The following is an 18652-nucleotide window of genomic DNA, read 5'->3' as shown; positions in this document are numbered from 1 at the left end:
TATGATCAGCAACGGACCTCATGTAACACACATGAGTTGATGGAAATAAAGAGTGGAAAGACAAATATTACATGCTAAGTAGGGGTTTTCTTCAAATGATAGGATCATTGAATATTTTCATATTTTGTTTTAACTTTTTAATAAGGATTAATAAATATATCACTGTTAGCTCTTAAAAATTGTTAGAAAGTGTAAATAAATAAATAAATACCATAGCATATGTTGGCTAGAATGTAGTATTGCCTCTGAATCAAGGTTGTTCCTTATCAAGTACAAAACGTTAGAGATGGAGTCATAGCCAGAGTCACACTACTTGTGAATTGTGGGAGGAAATGACTTTGGAAGAAATGAATAGGGAGGGCAAGATGGCTCAGTTCAGATTAGAAAGGAGGAGCCCTGAGAAGCTGCTGGGAAACATCACCTGCCCTGGGTGGTGTGCCATGTTTGAGATGGACTATTTCACATTGTGGTGACCTGGAGCTACAAACCCAAAGACTGATTCCCTTTCTTTTCTGCTCTTGTCCTTTCCCTGTGACCCTCCTTGCATGCCCCTGAATTGTTTTTTTTTTTTTTTTTTTTTTTTTTTTTTTTTTTTTTTGAGACAGAGTTTCACTCTTGTTACCCAGGCTGGAGTGCAATGGCGCAATCTCGGCTCACCGCAACCTCTGCCTCCTGGGTTCAGTCAATTCTCCTGCCTCAGCCTCCTGAGTAGCTGGGATTACAGGCACACACCACCATGCCCAGCTAATTTTTTGTATTTTTAGTAGAGACGGGGTTTCACCATGTTGACCAGGATGGTCTCGATCTCTTGACCTCATGATCCACCTGCCTCGGCCTCCCAAAGTGCTGGGATAACAGGCTTGAGCCACCGCGCCCAGCCCCCTGAATTGTTAACGAGCAACACCACCAAGGAGCTGATGGTCACTTTGCATCCTTGTAGGGCCTGCTGTTCAGCAGGAAGAACCTTCTGGGGACTCTGCAGAGAACCAGGTAAAATGGGATATGAATCTAAGGGGTCTCAGTGAAACAGTTACTTTCTTGACTTTGTCTTCGAGAATTAGGATCAGAAAATCTTATATAAGATATGAGATTTTTGCCATATAAATTGCAGAAGATTTACAGAATTTCCTTGGTTAGGGGAGTTTTGAGCGACAGTCTCTTCTTGACAGAGACTCGATTTAAGACAGTAAGAGAAAATGACAGCAAGAACCACACACTGTGTGGTCACAAGCTTTTTGCCTTAGCAAGTCCGTTTTCTTTTTGGGACAAAAATCACTTAATGGCCAAGCAATATTGTTGGAAAGAAACATCGTCCAAGAAAACTTGTCTTCAGCATGAGTTGGTGTGCTCTGTTCTTTTGGGTTTCTTTGACTGCAGAAAACTCAGGACACAGCATGTTCTGATGCTCATAACAATTAAGTTTCTGTCATTACAGGAAGCTGTGGCACTGCAGCAAGCTGGTAAGTGTTGGGGAACCCCTGTCATAGCGGTGAGTAATCCAGAAGATGAGGAATGTGGCACTGTGTCGCTGGCTTTTCTGTAGACAGGCAGGCTGAGTTGAGCTTCCTTTTGTGAAAGCGGATGTAGGCAGCCATGGAAGAAATGATTTTATGAGATAAGGAACAACGGTCCCATTCTACAGTCCCTGGGTGCACCTGTGTTCTCTGAATGTGGGGTGGGATTCTGTGCATGGGACCGGCCCAGGTCTTTTGTGAATTCATGCAGAGCCATGGTTAGTGTGTCTCGGGGTATGTGTTTTGGTTTCCATACATATAGATCCCCAGATTTTCTGGTATTCGTGTTCTTTACAGGGATTTTATCAGCACCGTATTCTTACTATAGTCACAGAAAAAGGTCAACTTGGGAGCTTATGATGTGTGCAGTTGATTGCATGCAAAAGACACTTTAATTAACCCAGAAAATGTTCTGTCCATGCCCAGGCCAATTCTCAAGGCATACGAAAAGAACAGAATGATGTGAGGATCTCTGCTCATTTCAATTTTTTCATTCCCAATTTCCTGCTGTGCTTGGTCTTCAAATAAACCTCATCCATTTACAGGCTTTTCTGTTTCCTCCTGGAAACAGAAATGGCTCACTCCAGCCATTTCCATTCTTCTCAAGCCTTTTCCACCAAAGCCCTCAGAATTGATTGATTGTCCACAGCCCATCTTGAGCAGGGAGAGTGGGCCGGGGCTCATTTCTGTGCAGTTAGACCATGGTACAGCCTCATGCTATGGCCAGTTCTGGTGAGAAATGGGGAAGAGTGGAGCCCGCAAGCAGGGTGAGGGTGCAATCACCCCAACTTTCTTCATTGAGACATTATACTGCCCATCGGCTAATGTGGCCAAGAATTGAGAGTGCCAGGGATATGTGGAGGTCCAGACTTTTCTCCCTCAGCCTAGTCCTGGTTGCTCTGCTCAGCTCAGAAACACAGGAAAGAGAAGTGACAGCCATGTGGTTTGCAGAGGGTCTGAGAGGCAGGGTGAGCACTTGCCTTCCTATCAGGATGGACGGTGGTCATGCCTTGCAGGTTTAGAAAAAGAAACATGGCTGTGGAACCGCAGAGGCTCCATGAGGTACCCATTGCACGCACTCTTGAGAAATGTTCGTGCTTTCCTCTGAAGGCCCTTGCAAACAACAAGGGGAAGCAGTGGGCTTTGGTTAAATATGAGTATCTGCAGAGCCAAAGTATAGCTTGAGTTTCTTCTAGGAATATGCATTTGGTGGAAACTTATTTTCTGTAAATTGGATTTGATAGCTGTGTAGGGATAAGTATTTACTCCACATTTTAAAACCCTGAGGCATTTGTGATTTTAAAATGTTTCTCACTAACCTCAGAAGCCGTCTCCTCATTACCTCATTTCCCTTCCTCTTTAATCCGTAGAAAATCCTTTGCTTTCGTTACATGTTGTTGTTGTTGTTGTTGTTATTGTGGATGTTGTTGTTTGACACCCAGTGGGCTTTCTGCTGTGAGTGATTCAAAGTTGAGATGAGCGTTAGCAACATTGAGGCTCTAAGAATTCATAGACAGCTGCCCAGCTTTCTCTGTGAGAAAGAGAGAGCAGGCTGTGGCCTTGGCCTGAGCCTGCCAGGAAACATGATTTAGAGGAATAGAAGGAAGGAGTGAGGGCAGCAAAGCCATGAAGGTGGAGGGGAGGCCAAGGTGCAACATCAGGAGAGTGAGTTCTACACCATCACCTGGACCCTGCTGGAATGTTCAATCCTCATCTGAAGGCGGAGATGGGCTCTGACTTCGTGGCCAGTCTGAATTTCAGCTATCATTCTAAAAGCAGGGACAGAGGAGCAGCTTTGTGTCTTGTCTTCTCCATGTTTCTGTGTGTTGATGGCAGAGTCCCGGCCAATAATTAGTGAGACAGTGAACAGAAGTGTGTTCTTGAAATGGACAGCTTGGCCCAGAGACGACATGATCAGTAGGGACTAACTTGAGGGTCATGCCAGACACTTGAGGGTAGTTGCCTGGCTTGATCTCCCTGTGGTGGCACAAAGAGTAGCTTCTGGCGGTGACCTGACTGGTCATCCTTGTGTAGCTAGATTCTTCAGCACAGCTGGGTTAGAAGGGATCACTGTCTCACCTTGTGCCACTCAAGAAAGGTTCCAGTCCTGGAGCCTGTGTACGAAAAGAACAGAATGATCAGCCACACACCCCATGGAACACCCATGAGCTGATGAAATAAAGAGTGGAAAGACAAATACCACATGCTGATTAGGGATATTCTTGAAGTGATAGGATCATTGAGCATTTTCATATTTCAGATTAACTTTTTACTTAGGATTAGTAAATACAATAGCACTATTATCTTACAAAATAAAATTGTTAGAAAGGAAATATAAATAAGTAAGTAAATGAATATATAAATAAATACTGTACCATATGTTGGCCAGAATGTAATATTGTCTCTGAAGCAAGGTTGTTCCTTATCAAGTACACAATCTTGTAGGTAGGGTGATGGCCAGAGCAGCACCACTTGTGAATTGTGAGAGAAAATGACTTTGCGAGGGATGAAGAAGGGAGGGCAAGATGGCTCAGGTCAGATGGTCCTGAGAAGCTGCAGGAAAGCAGTGCCTGCCCTGGGTGGTGTGCCATGTTTGAGATGGACTATTTTACATTGTGGTGACCTAGAGCTACAAACCCAAAGGCCCTAATTTTCTTTCTTTTCTGCTCCTGTCATTTTTCTTCCACCCTCCTCCCTCACCCAAATCATGGCATGTCCCTGAATTGTCAATGAGCAATGCCACCAAGTTGCTGATGGTCACTTTGCATCCTTCTAGGGCCTGCTCTTCAGCAGGAAGACACTTCCGTGGATGCTGCGGAGGACGAGGTACAATGGGATGTGATTGTCAGGCCACAGGATGTGTCTGAGTGGAACAGTTGCTTTCTTGACTTTATCTTCTTGAATTTGGATTAGAGAATCTTATATAAGATATGAGAATTTTGCCATATAAACTGTAGATGACTTACAGAATTCCCTTGGTTGAGAGAGTTTTGAGTGAGAGTCTGTTCTTGACTGAGACTCGATTTAAGACGGTGGGAGAAAATGACAGCATCAACCACACACTGTGTGGTCACAAGCTTTTTGCCTTAGCAAGTCTGTTTTCTTTTTGGGACAAAAATCACTTAATGTCCATGCAACATTGTTGGAAAGAAACATCGTGCAAGAAACCTTGTCTTTAGCATGAGTCAGTATGCTCTGTTCTTCTTTTGGGTTTCTTTGAGTGCAGTAAAGTCAGAATACAGCATGGTCTGATGCTCATAACAATTTATTTTCTGTCATTACAGGAAGTTGTGGCACTGCAGCAAGCTGGTAAGTGTTGGGGAACCCCTGTCATAGTGGTGAGTAATCCAGAAGATGAGGAATGTGGCACTCTTGTCACTGGCTTTTCTGTAGACAGGCAGGCTGAGTTGAGCTTCCTGTTGTGAAAGCGGATGTATGCAGCCATGGGAGAAATGATTTTACCAGATAAGGGACAATGGTCACATTCTGCAGTCTTACAGTGCACCTGCGTTCTCTGAACGTGGGGTGGGATCCTGTGCGTGGGACTGGCCCAGGTCTTTTTGGAATTCATGCAGAGCCATGGTCACTGTGTCTTGGGATATGTGTTTTGGTTTCCATACATACAGATCCCCAGATTGTCTAGTATTCACCTTCTCCACAGGGATTTTATCTGCAGTCCATTCTTATTATAGGCACAGGAAAAAGTCAACTTGGGAACTTAACAATGTGTGCAGTCGATTGCATGAAAAAAGACACTGTAATTAACCCAGAAAAATGTTCCGTCCATGCCCAGGCCAATTCTCAAGGCGTACCAAAAGAACAGAACTGTGTGAGGATCTCTGCTCATTTTATTTTTTTCATTGAAAATTCCCTGCTGTGCTTGGTTTTCAAGTAAACTTCATCCATTTACAGGCTTTCCTGTTTCCTCCTGTCACTGGAGTGGCTCACTCCAGCCATTTCCATTCTTCACAAGCCTTTTCCACCAAAGCCCTCAGAATTGATTGTCCATAGCCCATCTTGAGCAGGGAGAGTGGGCCAGGGCTCTTTTCTGTGCATTTAGACCCTGGTACAGCCTCATGCTATGGCCAGTTCTAGTGGGAAACTGAGAAGAGAGAAGCCTTCAAGCAGATAGGGTGAAATCACACCAACTTTCTTCACTGAGGCCTTATACTGCCCATCGGCTAATGTGGCCAAGAATAGAGAGTGCCAGGGATATATGGGGTTCCAGCCTTTTGTCCCTCAGCCTAGTCTTGGTTGCTGTGTGCTCGGCTCAGGAACACAGCAAAAAGACAGCTACGTAGTTTGCACATGGTCTGAGAGACAGGGCGAGCACTTGCCTTCCTAGCAGGATGGAAGTGGTCATCCCATGCAGGTTTAGAAAAAGAAGCATGGCTGTGGAACCGCAGAGGCTCCATGAGGTTCCCGTTGAATCCACTCTTGAGAAATGTTCTTGCTTTCCTCTGAAGGTCCATGCAGACAAGAGAAAGCAGTGGGTTTTGTTTAAATATGAATATCTGCTGAGCCAAATTATAAATTGTGTTTTTTCTTGGAACATGCAATTAGTGGAAACATATTGTATTTAAATCAAATTTGATAGCTATGTAGGTGTCAGTACTTACCTCACATTTTAAAACACTGAGGCATTTGTGATTTTAAAGTGTTTCTCATTAACCTCAGAAGCCATCTCCTCATTACCTCATTCCCCTATTCTTGTTTAATCCCTAGAAGATGCTCTGCTTTTGTTACATTTTGTTGTTGTTTTTGATGTTGTTTGATACCCAGTGGGCTTTCTGCTGTGAGTGATTCAAGGTTGAGATGAGCGTTAGCAACATTGAGGCTCTAAGAATTCATAGACAGCTGCCCAGCTTTCTCTGTGACAAAGAGAGAGAGCAGGCTGTGGCCTTGCCTGAGCCTGCCAGGAAACATGATTTAGAAGAACAGAAGGAAGGAGTGAGGGCAGCAAGCCATGAAGGTGGAGGGGAAACCAAGGTGCAACATCAGGAGAGTGAGTTCTACACCATCATCTGGGCACTGCCAGAATGTTCCAGCCGCAGGTGAAGGCAGAGTTGAGCTCCGACTTCATGGCTGGCCTTAATGGTGGACATCTTCCTAAAAGCCTGGAAAAAGGAGTTGCTTTGTGTCTTTTCTTCTCCATGTTTCTGTGTGTTGATCTTAGGGGCACCAGTGGAAAGTAATGAGACAGTGAACAGGAGTGTGTTCCTGAAATGTTCAACTAGGCCCAGAGAGGACATGATCAGCAGGGATGAAGTTGAGGGTTAGGCCAGACACTTGAGGGTAGTTGCCCGGCTTGATCTCACTGTGGTGGCACAATGAATACCTTCTGGCGGTCATCTGACAGTGGTCCTTGTATAGCTAGATTTCTCTGCACAGCTGGGTTAGAGCGGATCAGCATCCATCTTGTGCCACTCAAGAAGGGCTGTCCCAGTCCTGGAGCCTGTGTGAGTATGATCAGCAACAGACCCCGTGTAACACACACGAAGTGATGAAAATAAAGTCTGGAAAGACAAATATCACATGCTGATTAGGGATATTCTTGAAGTGATAGGATCATTGAGCATTTTCATATTTTGGCTTAATTTTTACTTAGGAGTAGTAAATATAATAGCACTATTATCTTATAAAATAAAGATTGTTAGAAAGGAAATATAAATAAATAAGTAAATTGTTAAATACCATGGCATATGTTGCCCAGAATGTAATATTCCTCTGAAAGAAAGGTTGTTACTTATCAAGTATACAATCTGGTAGGTGGGGTGACGGCCAGACCAGCACTACTTGTGAATTGTGACAGGAAATGACTTTGCAAGGGATGAAGAAGGGAGGGCAAGATGGCTCAGGTCAGATGGTCCTGAGAAGCTGCAGGGAAACATCTCCTGCCCTGGGTGGTGTGCCATGTTTGAGATGGACTGTTTTACATTGTGGTGGCCTGGAGCTACAAACCCAAAGGCCCTGATTTTCTTTCTTTTCTGCTCCTGTAATTTTCCTGCCACCATCCTCCCTCACCCAAATCATGGCATGTCCCTGAATTGTCAACGAGCAATGCTGCCAAGTTGCTGATGGTCACTTTGCATCCTTCCAGGGCCTGCTCTTCAGCAGGAAGACACCTCCATGGACGCTGCAGAGGACCAGGTAAACTGGGATGTGATTGTCAGGCCACAGGTTGTGTCTGAGTGGAACAGTTGCTTTCTTGACTTTATCTTCTTGAATTGGGATCAGAGAATTTTATATAAAATATATGAGAATTTTGCCATATAAACTGTAGGTGACTTACAGAATTCCCTTGGTCGAGAGAGTTTTAAGTGAGAGTTCCTTCTTGACTAAGACTCAATTTAAGACAGTGGAAGAAAATGACAGCATGGACCACACACTGTGTGGTCACAAGCTTTTTGCCTTAGCAAGTGTGTTTTGGGACAAAAATCACTTAATGTCCAAGTGACATTGTTGGAAAGAAACATCGTCCAAGAAAACTTGTCTTCAGCATGAGTCGGTGTGCTCTGTTCTTTTGGGTTTCTTTAACTGCAGAAAACTCAGGACACAGCATGGTCTGATGCTCATAACAATTTATTTTCTGTCATTACAGGAAGCTGTGGCAGTGCAGCACGCCGGTAAGTGTTGGGGAACCCCTGTCATAGCGGTGAGTAATCCAGAAGATGAGGAATGTGGCACTGTGTCGCTGGCTTTTCTGTAGACAGGCAGGCTGAGTTGAGCTTTCTGTTGTGAAAGCGGACGTAGGCAGCCATGGAAGAAATGATTTTATGAGATAAGGAACAATGGTCCCATTCTACAGTCCCTGGGTGCACCTGTGTTCTCTGAATGTGGGGTGGGATCCTGTGCATGGGACCGGCCCAGGTCTTTTGTGAATTCATGCAGAGCCATGGTCACTGTGTCTCGGGGTGTGTGTTTTGGTTTCCATACATATAGATCCCCAGATTGTCTAGTATTCACGTTCTCCACAGGGATTTTATCAGCACTGTATTCTTACTATAGTTACAGGAAAAGATCAACTTGGGAGCTTACGATGTGTGCATTTGATTGCATGCAAAAGACACTTTAACCCAGAAAATGTTCTGTCCATGCCCAGGCCAATTCTCAAGGCATACCAAAAGAACAGAATGGTGTGAGGATCCCTGCTTATTTTAATTTTTTTCATTCCCAATTTCCTGCTTTGCTTGGTTTTCAAATAAACCTCATCCATTTACAGGCTTTCCTGTTTCCTCCTGTCACTGGAGTGGATCACTCTAGCCATTTTCATTCTTCACAATCCTTTTCCACCAAAGCCCTCAGAATTGATTAATTGTCCACAGCCCATCTTGAGCAGGGAGAGTGGGCGGGGCTCCTCACTGTGCATTTAGACTATGGTACAGCCTCATGCTATGGCCAGTTCTGGTGGGAAACTGAGAAGAGAGGACCTGCAAGCAGGATTAGGGTGAAATCACCCCAACTTTCTTCATTGAGACCTCATACTGCCCATCAGCTAATGTGGCCAAGAATAGAGAGTGCACGGGATATGTGGAGTTCCAGCCTTTCCTCACTCAGCCTAGTCCTGGTTGCTGTGTGCTCGGCTCAGGAACACAGCAAAGAGAAAAGACAGCCACGTGGTTTGTGCACGGTCTGAGAGGCAGGGTGAGTACTTGCCTTCCTTGCCAGATGGACGGTCGTCATGCCTTGCAAGTTTAGAAAAAGAAACATGACTGTGGAACCACAGAGTCTCCATGAGGTCTCCGTTACACCCACTCTCGAGAAATGTCCTTGCTTTCCTCTGAAGACCCTTACAAACAACAAGGGAAAGCAGTGGGCTTTGGTTAAATATGAGTATCTGCAGAGCCAAAGTATAGCTTGAGTTTCTTCTAGGAATATGCATTTGGTGGAAACTTATTTTCAATAAATTGGATTTGATAGCTGTGTAGGGATAAGTATTTATCCCACATTTTAAAACCCTGAGGCATTTGTGATTTTAAAATGTTTCTCACTAACCTCAGAAACCATCTCCTCATTACCCAGTCCACCTATTCCTCTTTAATCCCTAGAAAATTCTTTGCTTTTGTTACATTTTGTTGTTTGTTGTTGTTGTTGTTGATGTTGTTGTTTGGCACCCAGTAAGCTTTCTGCTGAGTGATTCAAGGTTGAGATGAGCGTTAGCAACATTGAGGCTCTAAGAATTCATAGACAGCTGCCCAGCTTTCTCTGTGAGAAACAGAGAGAGCAGGCCTTGCCTCAGCCTGCCAGGAAACATGATTTAGGGGACTAGAAGGAAGGAGTGAGGGCAGCAAAGCCATGAAGATGGAGGGGAAACCAAGATGCAACATCAGGAGAGTTGAGTTGTACACCATCACATGGGCATGACTGGAATGTTCAAGCCTCATCTGAAGGCGGAGATGGGCTGTGACTTCATGGCTGGCCTGAATATTGGCCATCATTCCAAAAGCAGGGACAGAGGAGCAGCTTTGTTTCTTGTCTTCTCCATGTTTCTGTGTGTTGATGGCAGGTTCCCCACCAACAATTAGTGAGACAGTGAACAGAGGTGTGTTCTTGAAATGGACAGCTTGGCCCAGAGACGACATGATCAGTCGGGACGAACTTGAGGGTCATGCCAGACACTTGAGGGTAGTTGCCTGGCTTGATCTCCCTGTGGTGGCACAAAGAGTAGCTTCTGGCAGTCAGCTGACAGATGGTCCTTGTGTAGCTAGACTCTTCTGCACAGCTGGGTTAGTGAGGATCGGCATCCCACCTTGTGCTACTCAAGAAAGGCTGTCCCAGTCCTGGAGACTTTTTGTGTATGATCAGCCACAGACATTATGTAAAACATATGATGCGATGAAAATAAAGAGTGGAAAGACAAATACCACATGCTGATTAGGGATATTCTTGAAATGATAGGATCATTGAGCATTTTCATATTTTGGTTTTATTTTTTACTTAGGATAAGTAAATACTATAGCACTATTATCTTATAAAATAAAAATTCTTAAAAAGGAAATATAAATAAGTAACCAAAAAAAAAATAAATACCATAGCATATGTTGGCCTGATTGTAATATTGTCTGTGAAGCAAGGTTGTTACTTATCAAGTACACAATCTTGTAGGTGGGTGATGGCCAGTGCAGCACCACCTGTGAGAGGACAGGACTTTGCAAGGGATGAAGAAGGGAGGGCAAGATGGCTCAGGTCAGATAGTCCTGAGAAGCTGCAGGGTAACATTGCCTGCCCTGGGTGGTGTGCCATGTTTGAAATGGACTGTTTTACCTTGTGGTGGCCTGGAGCTACAAACCCAAAGGCCCTGATTCCCTTTCTTTTCTGCTCCTGTAATTTGCCTGCCACCCTCTTCCCTCACCCAAATCATGCATGTCTCTGAATTGTCAACGAGCAATTCCTCCAAGTTGCTGATGGTCACTTTGCATCCTTCTAGGGCCTGCTCTTCAGCAGGAAGACACCTCCATGGACGCTGCAGAGGACCAGGTAAACTGGGATGTGACTGTCAGGCCACAGGATGTGTCTGAGTGGAACAGTTGGGATTAGAGAATCTTATATAAGATATAATAATTTTGCCATATAAACTGTAGATGACTTACAAAATTCCCTTGGTTGAGGGTGGTTTCAGTGAGAGTCCCTTCTTGACTGAGACTCGATTTAAGACAGTGGGAGGAAATGACAGCATCGACCACACGCTGTGTGGTCACAAGCTTTTTGCCTTAGCAAGTCTGTTTTCTTTTTGGGACACCAATCACTTAGTGTCCAAGCAATATTGTTGGAAAGAAACATCGTCCAAGAAACCTTGTCTTTAGCATGAGTCGGTGTGCTCTGTTCTTTGGGATTTTTTGAGTGCAGGAAAGTCAGGACACTGCATGGTCTGATGCTCATAACAATTTATTCTCTGTCATTACAGGAAGCTGTGGCACTGCAGCAAGCCGGTAAGTGTTGGGGAACCCCTGTCATAGCAGTGAGTAATCCAGATGAGGAATGTGGCACTGTCGCTGGCTTTCCTGCAGACAGGCAGGCTGATTTGAGCTTCCTGTTGTGAAAGTGGACGTAGGCAGCCATGGGAGAAATGATTTTTACCAGATAATGGACAACAGTCACATTCTGTAGTCCCTGGGTGCACCTGCGTTCTCTGAACGTGGGGTGGGATCCTGTGCATGGGACCGGCCCAGGTCTTTTGTGAATTCATAAAGTGCCATGGTCAGTGTGTCTCGGGGTGTGTGTTTTGGTTTCCATACATAACAGATCCCCAGATTGTCTAGTATTCACATTCTCTACAGGGATTTTATCAGCACTGTATTCTTACTATAGTCACAGGAAAAGGTCAACTTGGGAGCTTCCAATGTGTGTAGTTGATTGCATGCAAAAGACACTTTACTTAACCCAGAAAATGTTCTGTCCATGCCCAGGCCAATTCTCAAGGTGCGGTAAAAGAATAAAACGGTGTGAGGATCCCTGCTTATTTTAATTTTTTCATTCCCGATTTCCTGCTGTGCTTGGTTTTCAAATAAACCTCATCCATTTACAGGCTTTCCTGTTTCCTCCTGTCACTGGAGTGGATCACTCTAGCCATTTTCATTCTTCACAAGCCTTTTCCACCAAAGCCCTCAGAATTGATCATCCATAGCCCATCTTGAGCAGGGAGATTGGACGGTGCTCTACTCTGTGCATTTAGGCTATGGTACAGCCTCATGCTATGGCCAGTTCTGTTGGGAAACTGAGAAGAGTGGAGCCTGCAAGCAGGGTTAGGGTGAAATCACCCCAACTTTCTTCATTGAGGCCTTATACTGCCCATCGGTTAATGTGGCCAAGAATAGAGAGTGTTAGGGATATGTGGAGGTTCAGCCTTTTCTTTCTCAGCCTAGTCCTGGTTGCTGTGTGCTCGGCTCAAGAACATAGCAAAGAGAAAAGACAGCCACGTGGTTTGTGCGCGGCCTGAGAGGCAGGGTGAGTACTTGCCTTTCTAGGAGGATGGACAGTGGTCATGCCTTGCAGGTTTAGAAAAAGATACATGGCTCTGGAACTGCAGAGGCTCCATGAGGTCCCTGTTAAACCCACTCTTGAGAAATGTCCTTGCTTTCCTCTGAAGGCCCTTGCAAACAACAAGGGAAAGCAGTGGGCTTTGGTTAAATATGAGTATCTGCAGAGCCAAAGTATAGCTTGAGTTTCTTCTAGGAATATGCATTTGGTGGAACCTAATTTACTATAAATTGGATTTGTTAGCTGTGTAGGGATGAGTATTTATCCCACATTTTAAAACACTGAGGCATTTGTGATTTTAAAGTGTTTCTCACTAACTTCAGAAACAATCTCCTCATTATCCAGGCCTCCTATTCCTCTTTAATCCCTAGAAAATTCTTTGCTTTTGTTACATTTTGTTGTTTTTGTTGATGTTGTTGTTTGACACCCAGTGGGCTTTCTGCTGTGAGTGATTCAAGGTTGAGATCAGCGTTAGCAACATTGAGGCTCTAAGAATTCATAGACAGCTGCCCAGCTTTCTCTGTGAGAGAGAGAGCAGGCTGTGGCCTTGCCTGGGCCTGCCAGGAAACATGATTTAGGGGACTAGAAGGAAGGAGTGAGGGCAGCAAAGCCATGAAGGTGGAGGGGAAACCAAGGTGCAACATCAGGAGAGTGAGTTCTGCACCATCACGGAATGTTCAATCCTCACCTGAAGGTGGAGATGGGCTCTGACTTCATGGCTCGCCTGAATATCGGCCATCAGTCTAAAAGCAGGGACAGAGGAGCAGCTTTGTTTCTTGTCTTGTCCATGTTTCTGTGTGTTGATGGCAGGTTCCCCACCAACAATTAGTGAGACAGTGAACAGAAGTGTGTTCTTGAAATGCTTCAGGTTGGCTGAGAGATGACATGATCAGTAGGGACGAACTTGACGGTCAGACCAGACACTTAAGGGTAGTTGTCCAGCTTGAGCTCCCTGCGGTGGCACAAAGAGTAGCTTCTGGTGGTCACCTGACAGGTGGTCCTGATGTAGCTAGATTCTTCTGCACAGCTGGGTAAGAGAGGGTCAGCGTCCCACCTTGTGCTACTCAAGAAAGGCTGTCCCAGTCCTGGAGCCTTTGTGAGTATGATCAGCAACAGACCCCATGGAACACCCATGAGGTGATGAAAATAAAGAGTGGAAAGACAAATACCACATACTGATTATGGATATTCTTAAAATGATAGGATCTTTGAGCATTTTCATATTTTGGTTTCACTTTTTACTTAGGATTAGTTAATACAATAGCACTATTATTTTATAAGACAAAAATTGTTAGAAAGGAAATATAAATAAGTAAATAAATGTATAAATAAATACCATAGCATATATTGGCCAGAATGTAATATTGTCTCTGAAGCAAGGTTCTTTGTTTTCAAGTACACAGTCTTGTAGGTGGGGTGATGGCCAGAGCAGCACCACTTGTGAGAGGTAAGGACTTTGCAAGGGATGAAGAAGGGAGGGCAAGATTGCTCAGGTCAGATAGTCCTGAGAAGCTGCAGGGTAACATTGCCTGCCCTGGGTGGTGTGCCATGTTTCAGATGGACTGTTTTACCTTGTGGTGGCCTGGAGCTACAAACCCAAAGGCCCTGATTCCCTTTTTATTCTACTCCTGTCATTTTTCTGCCACCCACCTCCCTCACCCAAATCATCGCATGTCCATGAATTGTCAACAAGGAGCACCACCAAGTTGCTAATGGTCACTTTGCATCCTTCTAGGGTCTGCTCTTCAGCAGGAAGACACTTCCATGGACGCTGCAGAGGATGAGGTAAATTGGGATGTGATTGTCAGGCCACAGGATATGTCTGAGTGGAACAGTTGCTTTCTTGACTTTATCTTCTTCAATTGGGATCCGAGAATCTTATATAAGATATGAGAATTTTGCCATATAAACTGTAGATGACTTACGGAATTCCCTTGATTGAGAGAGTTTTGAGTGAGAGTCCCTACTTGACTGAGACTCGATTTAAGACAGTGGGAGAAACTGACAGCATGAACCACACACTGTGTCGTCACAATCTTTTTGCCTTAGCAAGTCTGTTTCCTTTTGGGACAAAAATCACTTAATGTCCAAGCAACATTGTTGGAAAGAAACATCGTCCAAGAAACCTTGTCTTTAGCATGAGTCGGTGTGCTCTGTTCTTCTTTTGTGTTTCTTTGAGTGCGGGAAAGTCAGGACACAGCATGGTCTGATGCTCATAACAATTTATTTTCTGTCATTACAGGAAGCTGTGGCACTGCAGCAAGCCGGTAAGTGTTGGGGCATCCCTGTCATAGCGGTGAGTAATCCAGAAGGTGAGGAATGTGGCACTCTTGTCACTGGCTTTTCTGTAGGCAGGCAGGCTGAGTTGAGCTTCCTGTTGTGAAAGCAGACGTAGGCCACCATGGAAGAAATGATTTTACCAGATAAGAAACAACGGTCACCTTCTGCAGTCCCTTGGTGCACCTGTGTTCTCTGAACGTGGGGTGGGATCCTGTGCATGGGACCGGCCCAGGTCTTTTGTGAATTCATGCAGTGCCATGGTCACTGTGCCTCGGGGTGTGTGTTTTGGTTTCCATACATATAGATCCCCAGATTTTCTAGTATTCACACTCTCCACAGGGATTTTATCAACACTGTATACTTAATATAGTCACAGGAAAAGGTCAACTTGGGAGCTTACGATGTGTGCAGTTGATTGCATGCAAAAGACACTTTACTTAACCCAGAAAATGTTCTGTCCATGCCCAGGCCAATTATCAAGGTGCAGTAAAAGAATAAAACGGTGTGAGGATCCCTGCTTATTTTAATTTTTTCATTCCCAATTTCCTGCTGTGCTTGGTTTTCAAATAAACCTCATCCATTTACAGGCTTTCCTGTTTCCTCCTGTCAATGGAGTGGCTCACTATAGCCATTTCCATTCTTAACAAGCTTTTTCCACCAAAGCCCTCAGAATTGATGATCCACGGCCCATCTTGTGTGGGGAGAGTGGGCTGGGGCTCATTTCTGTGCAATTAGACCATAGTACAGCCTCATGCTATGGCCAGTTATTGTGGGAAACTGAGAAGAGAGGGCCTGCAAGCAGGATTACGGTGAAATCACCCCCACTTTCTTCATTGAGACTTTATACTGCCCATCGGCTAATGTGGCCAAGAAAAGAGAGTGTTAGAGATATGTGGAGGTCCGGCCTTTCCTCTCTCAGCCTAGTCCTGGTTGCTGTGTGCTCGGCTCAGGAACACAGCAAAGAGAAAAGACAGCCATATGGTTTGCACAGGGTCTGAGAGTCAGGGTGAGTACTTGCCTTCCTTGCCAGATGGGCGGTCGTCATGCCTTGCAAGTTTAGAAAAAGAAACATGACTGTGGAACCACAGAGTCTCCATGAGGTCTCCATTGCACCCAATCTTGAGAAATATTCTTGCCTTCCTCTGAAGACCCTTACAAACAACAAGGGAAAGCAGTGGGCTTTGGTTAAATATGAGTATCTGCAGAGCCAAAGTATAGCTTGAGTTTCTTCTAGGAATATGCATTTGGTGGAAACTTATTTTCAATAAATTGGATTTGATAGCAGTGTAGGGATAAGTATTTATCCCACATTTTAAAACCCTGAGGCATTTGTGATTTTAAAATGTTTCTCACTAACCTCAGAAACCATCTCCTCATTACCCAGTTCTCCTATTCCTCTTTAATCCCTAGAAAATTCTTTGCTTTTGTTACATTTTGTTGTTTGTTGTTGTTGTTGTTGATGTTGTTGTTTGGCACCCAGTAAGCTTTCTGCTGAGTGATTCAAGGTTGAGATGAGCGTTAGCAACATTGAGGCTCTAAGAATTCATAGACAGCTGCCCAGCTTTCTCTGTGAGAGAGAGAGCAGGCTGTGGCCTTGCCTGGGCCTGCCAGGAAACATGATTTAGGGGACTAGAAGGAAGGAGTGAGAGCAGCAAAGCCATGAAGGTGGAGGGGAAACCAAGGTGCAACATCAGGAGAGTGAGTTCTACACCATCACATGGGCATGACTGGAATGTTCAAGCCTCATCTGAAGGCGGAGATGGGCTGTGACTTCATGGCTGGCCTGAATATCGGCCATCATTCTAAAAGCAGGGACAGAGGAGTAGCTTTGTTTCTTGTCTTCTCCATGTTTCTGTGTGTTGATGGCAGGTTCCCCACCAACAATTAGTGAGACAGTGAACAGAGGTGTGTTCTTGAAATAGACAGCTTGGCCCAGAGACGACATGATCAGTCGGGACGAACTTGAGGGTCATGCCAGACACTTGAGGGTAGTTGCCTGGCTTGATCTCCCTGTGGTGGCACAAAGAGTAGCTTCTGGCAGTCAGCTGACAGGTGGTCCTTGTGTAGCTAGACTCTTCTGCACAGCTGGGTTAGTGAGGATCGGCATCCCACCTTGTGCTACTCAAGAAAGGCTGTCCCAGTCCTGGAGCCTTTGTGTGTATGATCAGCAACAGACCCCATTGAACACACATGACTTGATGAAAAAGAGTGGAAAGAAAAATACCACATGCTGATTAGGGATATTCTTGAAATGATAGGATCTTTGAGCATTTTCATATTTTGGTTTCACTTTTTACTTAGGATAAGTAAATACTATAGCACTATTATCTTATAAAATAAAAATTCTTAAAAAGGAAATATAAATAAGTAACCAAAAAAAAAAATAAATACCATAGCATATGTTGGCCTGATTATAATATTGTCTGTGAAGCAAGGTTGTTACTTATCAAGTACACAATCTTGTAGGTGGGTGATGGCCAGTGCAGCACCACCTGTGAGAGGACAGGACTTTGCAAGGGATGAAGAAGGGAGGGCAAGATGGCTCAGGTCAGATAGTCCTGAGAAGCTGCAGGGTAACATTGCCTGCCCTGGGTGGTGTGCCATGTTTGAAATGGACTGTTTTACCTTGTGGTGGCCTGGAGCTACAAACCCAAAGGCCCTGATTCCCTTTCTTTTCTGCTCCTGTAATTTGCCTGCCACCCTCTTCCCTCACCCAAATCATGCATGTCTCTGAATTGTCAACAAGCAATTCCTCCAAGTTGCTGATGGTCACTTTGCATCCTTCTAGGGCCTGCTCTTCAGCAGGAAGACACCTCCATGGATGCTGCAGAGGACCAGGTAAACTGGGATGTGACTGTCAGGCCACAGGATGTGTCTGAGTGAACAGTTGCTTTCTTGCCTTTACATTCTTGAATTTGGATTAGATAATGTTATATAAGATATGAGAATTTTGCCATGTAAACTGTAGATGACTTAAAGAATTCCCCTGGTTCAGGGAGATTTCAGTGAGAGTCCCTACTTGACTGAGACTCGATTTAAGACAGTGGGAGAAAATGACGCATCGACCACACACTGTGTGGTCACAAGCTTTTGCCTTAGCAAGTCTGTTTTCTTTTTGGGACACCAATCACTTAGTGTCCAAGCAATATTGTTGGAAAGAAACATCGTCCAAGAAACCTTGTCTTTAGCATGAGTTGGTGTGCTCTGTTCTTTGGGATTTTTTGAGTGCAGGGAAGTCAGGACACTGCATGGTCTGATGCTCATAACAATTTATTTTCTGTCATTACAGGAAGCTGTGGCACTGCAGCCAACCGGTAAGTGTTGGGGAACCCCTGTCATAGTCGTGAGTAATCCAGATGAGGAATGTGGCACTCTGTCACTGGCTTTCCTGCAGACAGGCAGGCTGAGTTGAGCTTCCTGTTGTGAAAGCGGATGTAGGCAGCCATGGGAGAAATGATTTTATGAGATAAGGAACAATGGTCACATTCTACAGTCTGTGGGTGCAACTGCATTCTCTGAACATGGGATGGGATTCTGTGCATGGGACCGGTCCAGGTCTTTTGTGAATTCATGCAGTGCCATAGTCACTGTGTCTCGGGGTGTGTGTTTTGGTTTCCATACATACAGATCCCCACATTTTCTAGTATTCATGTTCTCCACAGGGATTTTATCAGCACTGTATTTTTACTATAGTCACAGGAAAAGGTCAACTCGGGAGCTTACGATGTGTGCTGTCGATTGCATACAAAAAACACTTTAATTAACCCAGAAAATGTTGCATCCATGCCCAGGCCAATTCTCAAGGTGTACTAAAAAACAGAATTATGTGAGGATCTTTGCTTATTTTCTTCATTCCCAGTTTCCTGCTGTGCTTCGTTTTC

Source organism: Saimiri boliviensis, chromosome 18 (genome assembly GCF_048565385.1).
Source record: "Saimiri boliviensis isolate mSaiBol1 chromosome 18, mSaiBol1.pri, whole genome shotgun sequence".
Classification (NCBI taxonomy): domain Eukaryota; kingdom Metazoa; phylum Chordata; class Mammalia; order Primates; family Cebidae; genus Saimiri; species Saimiri boliviensis.
Note: the sequence above shows the minus strand (reverse complement) of the source record.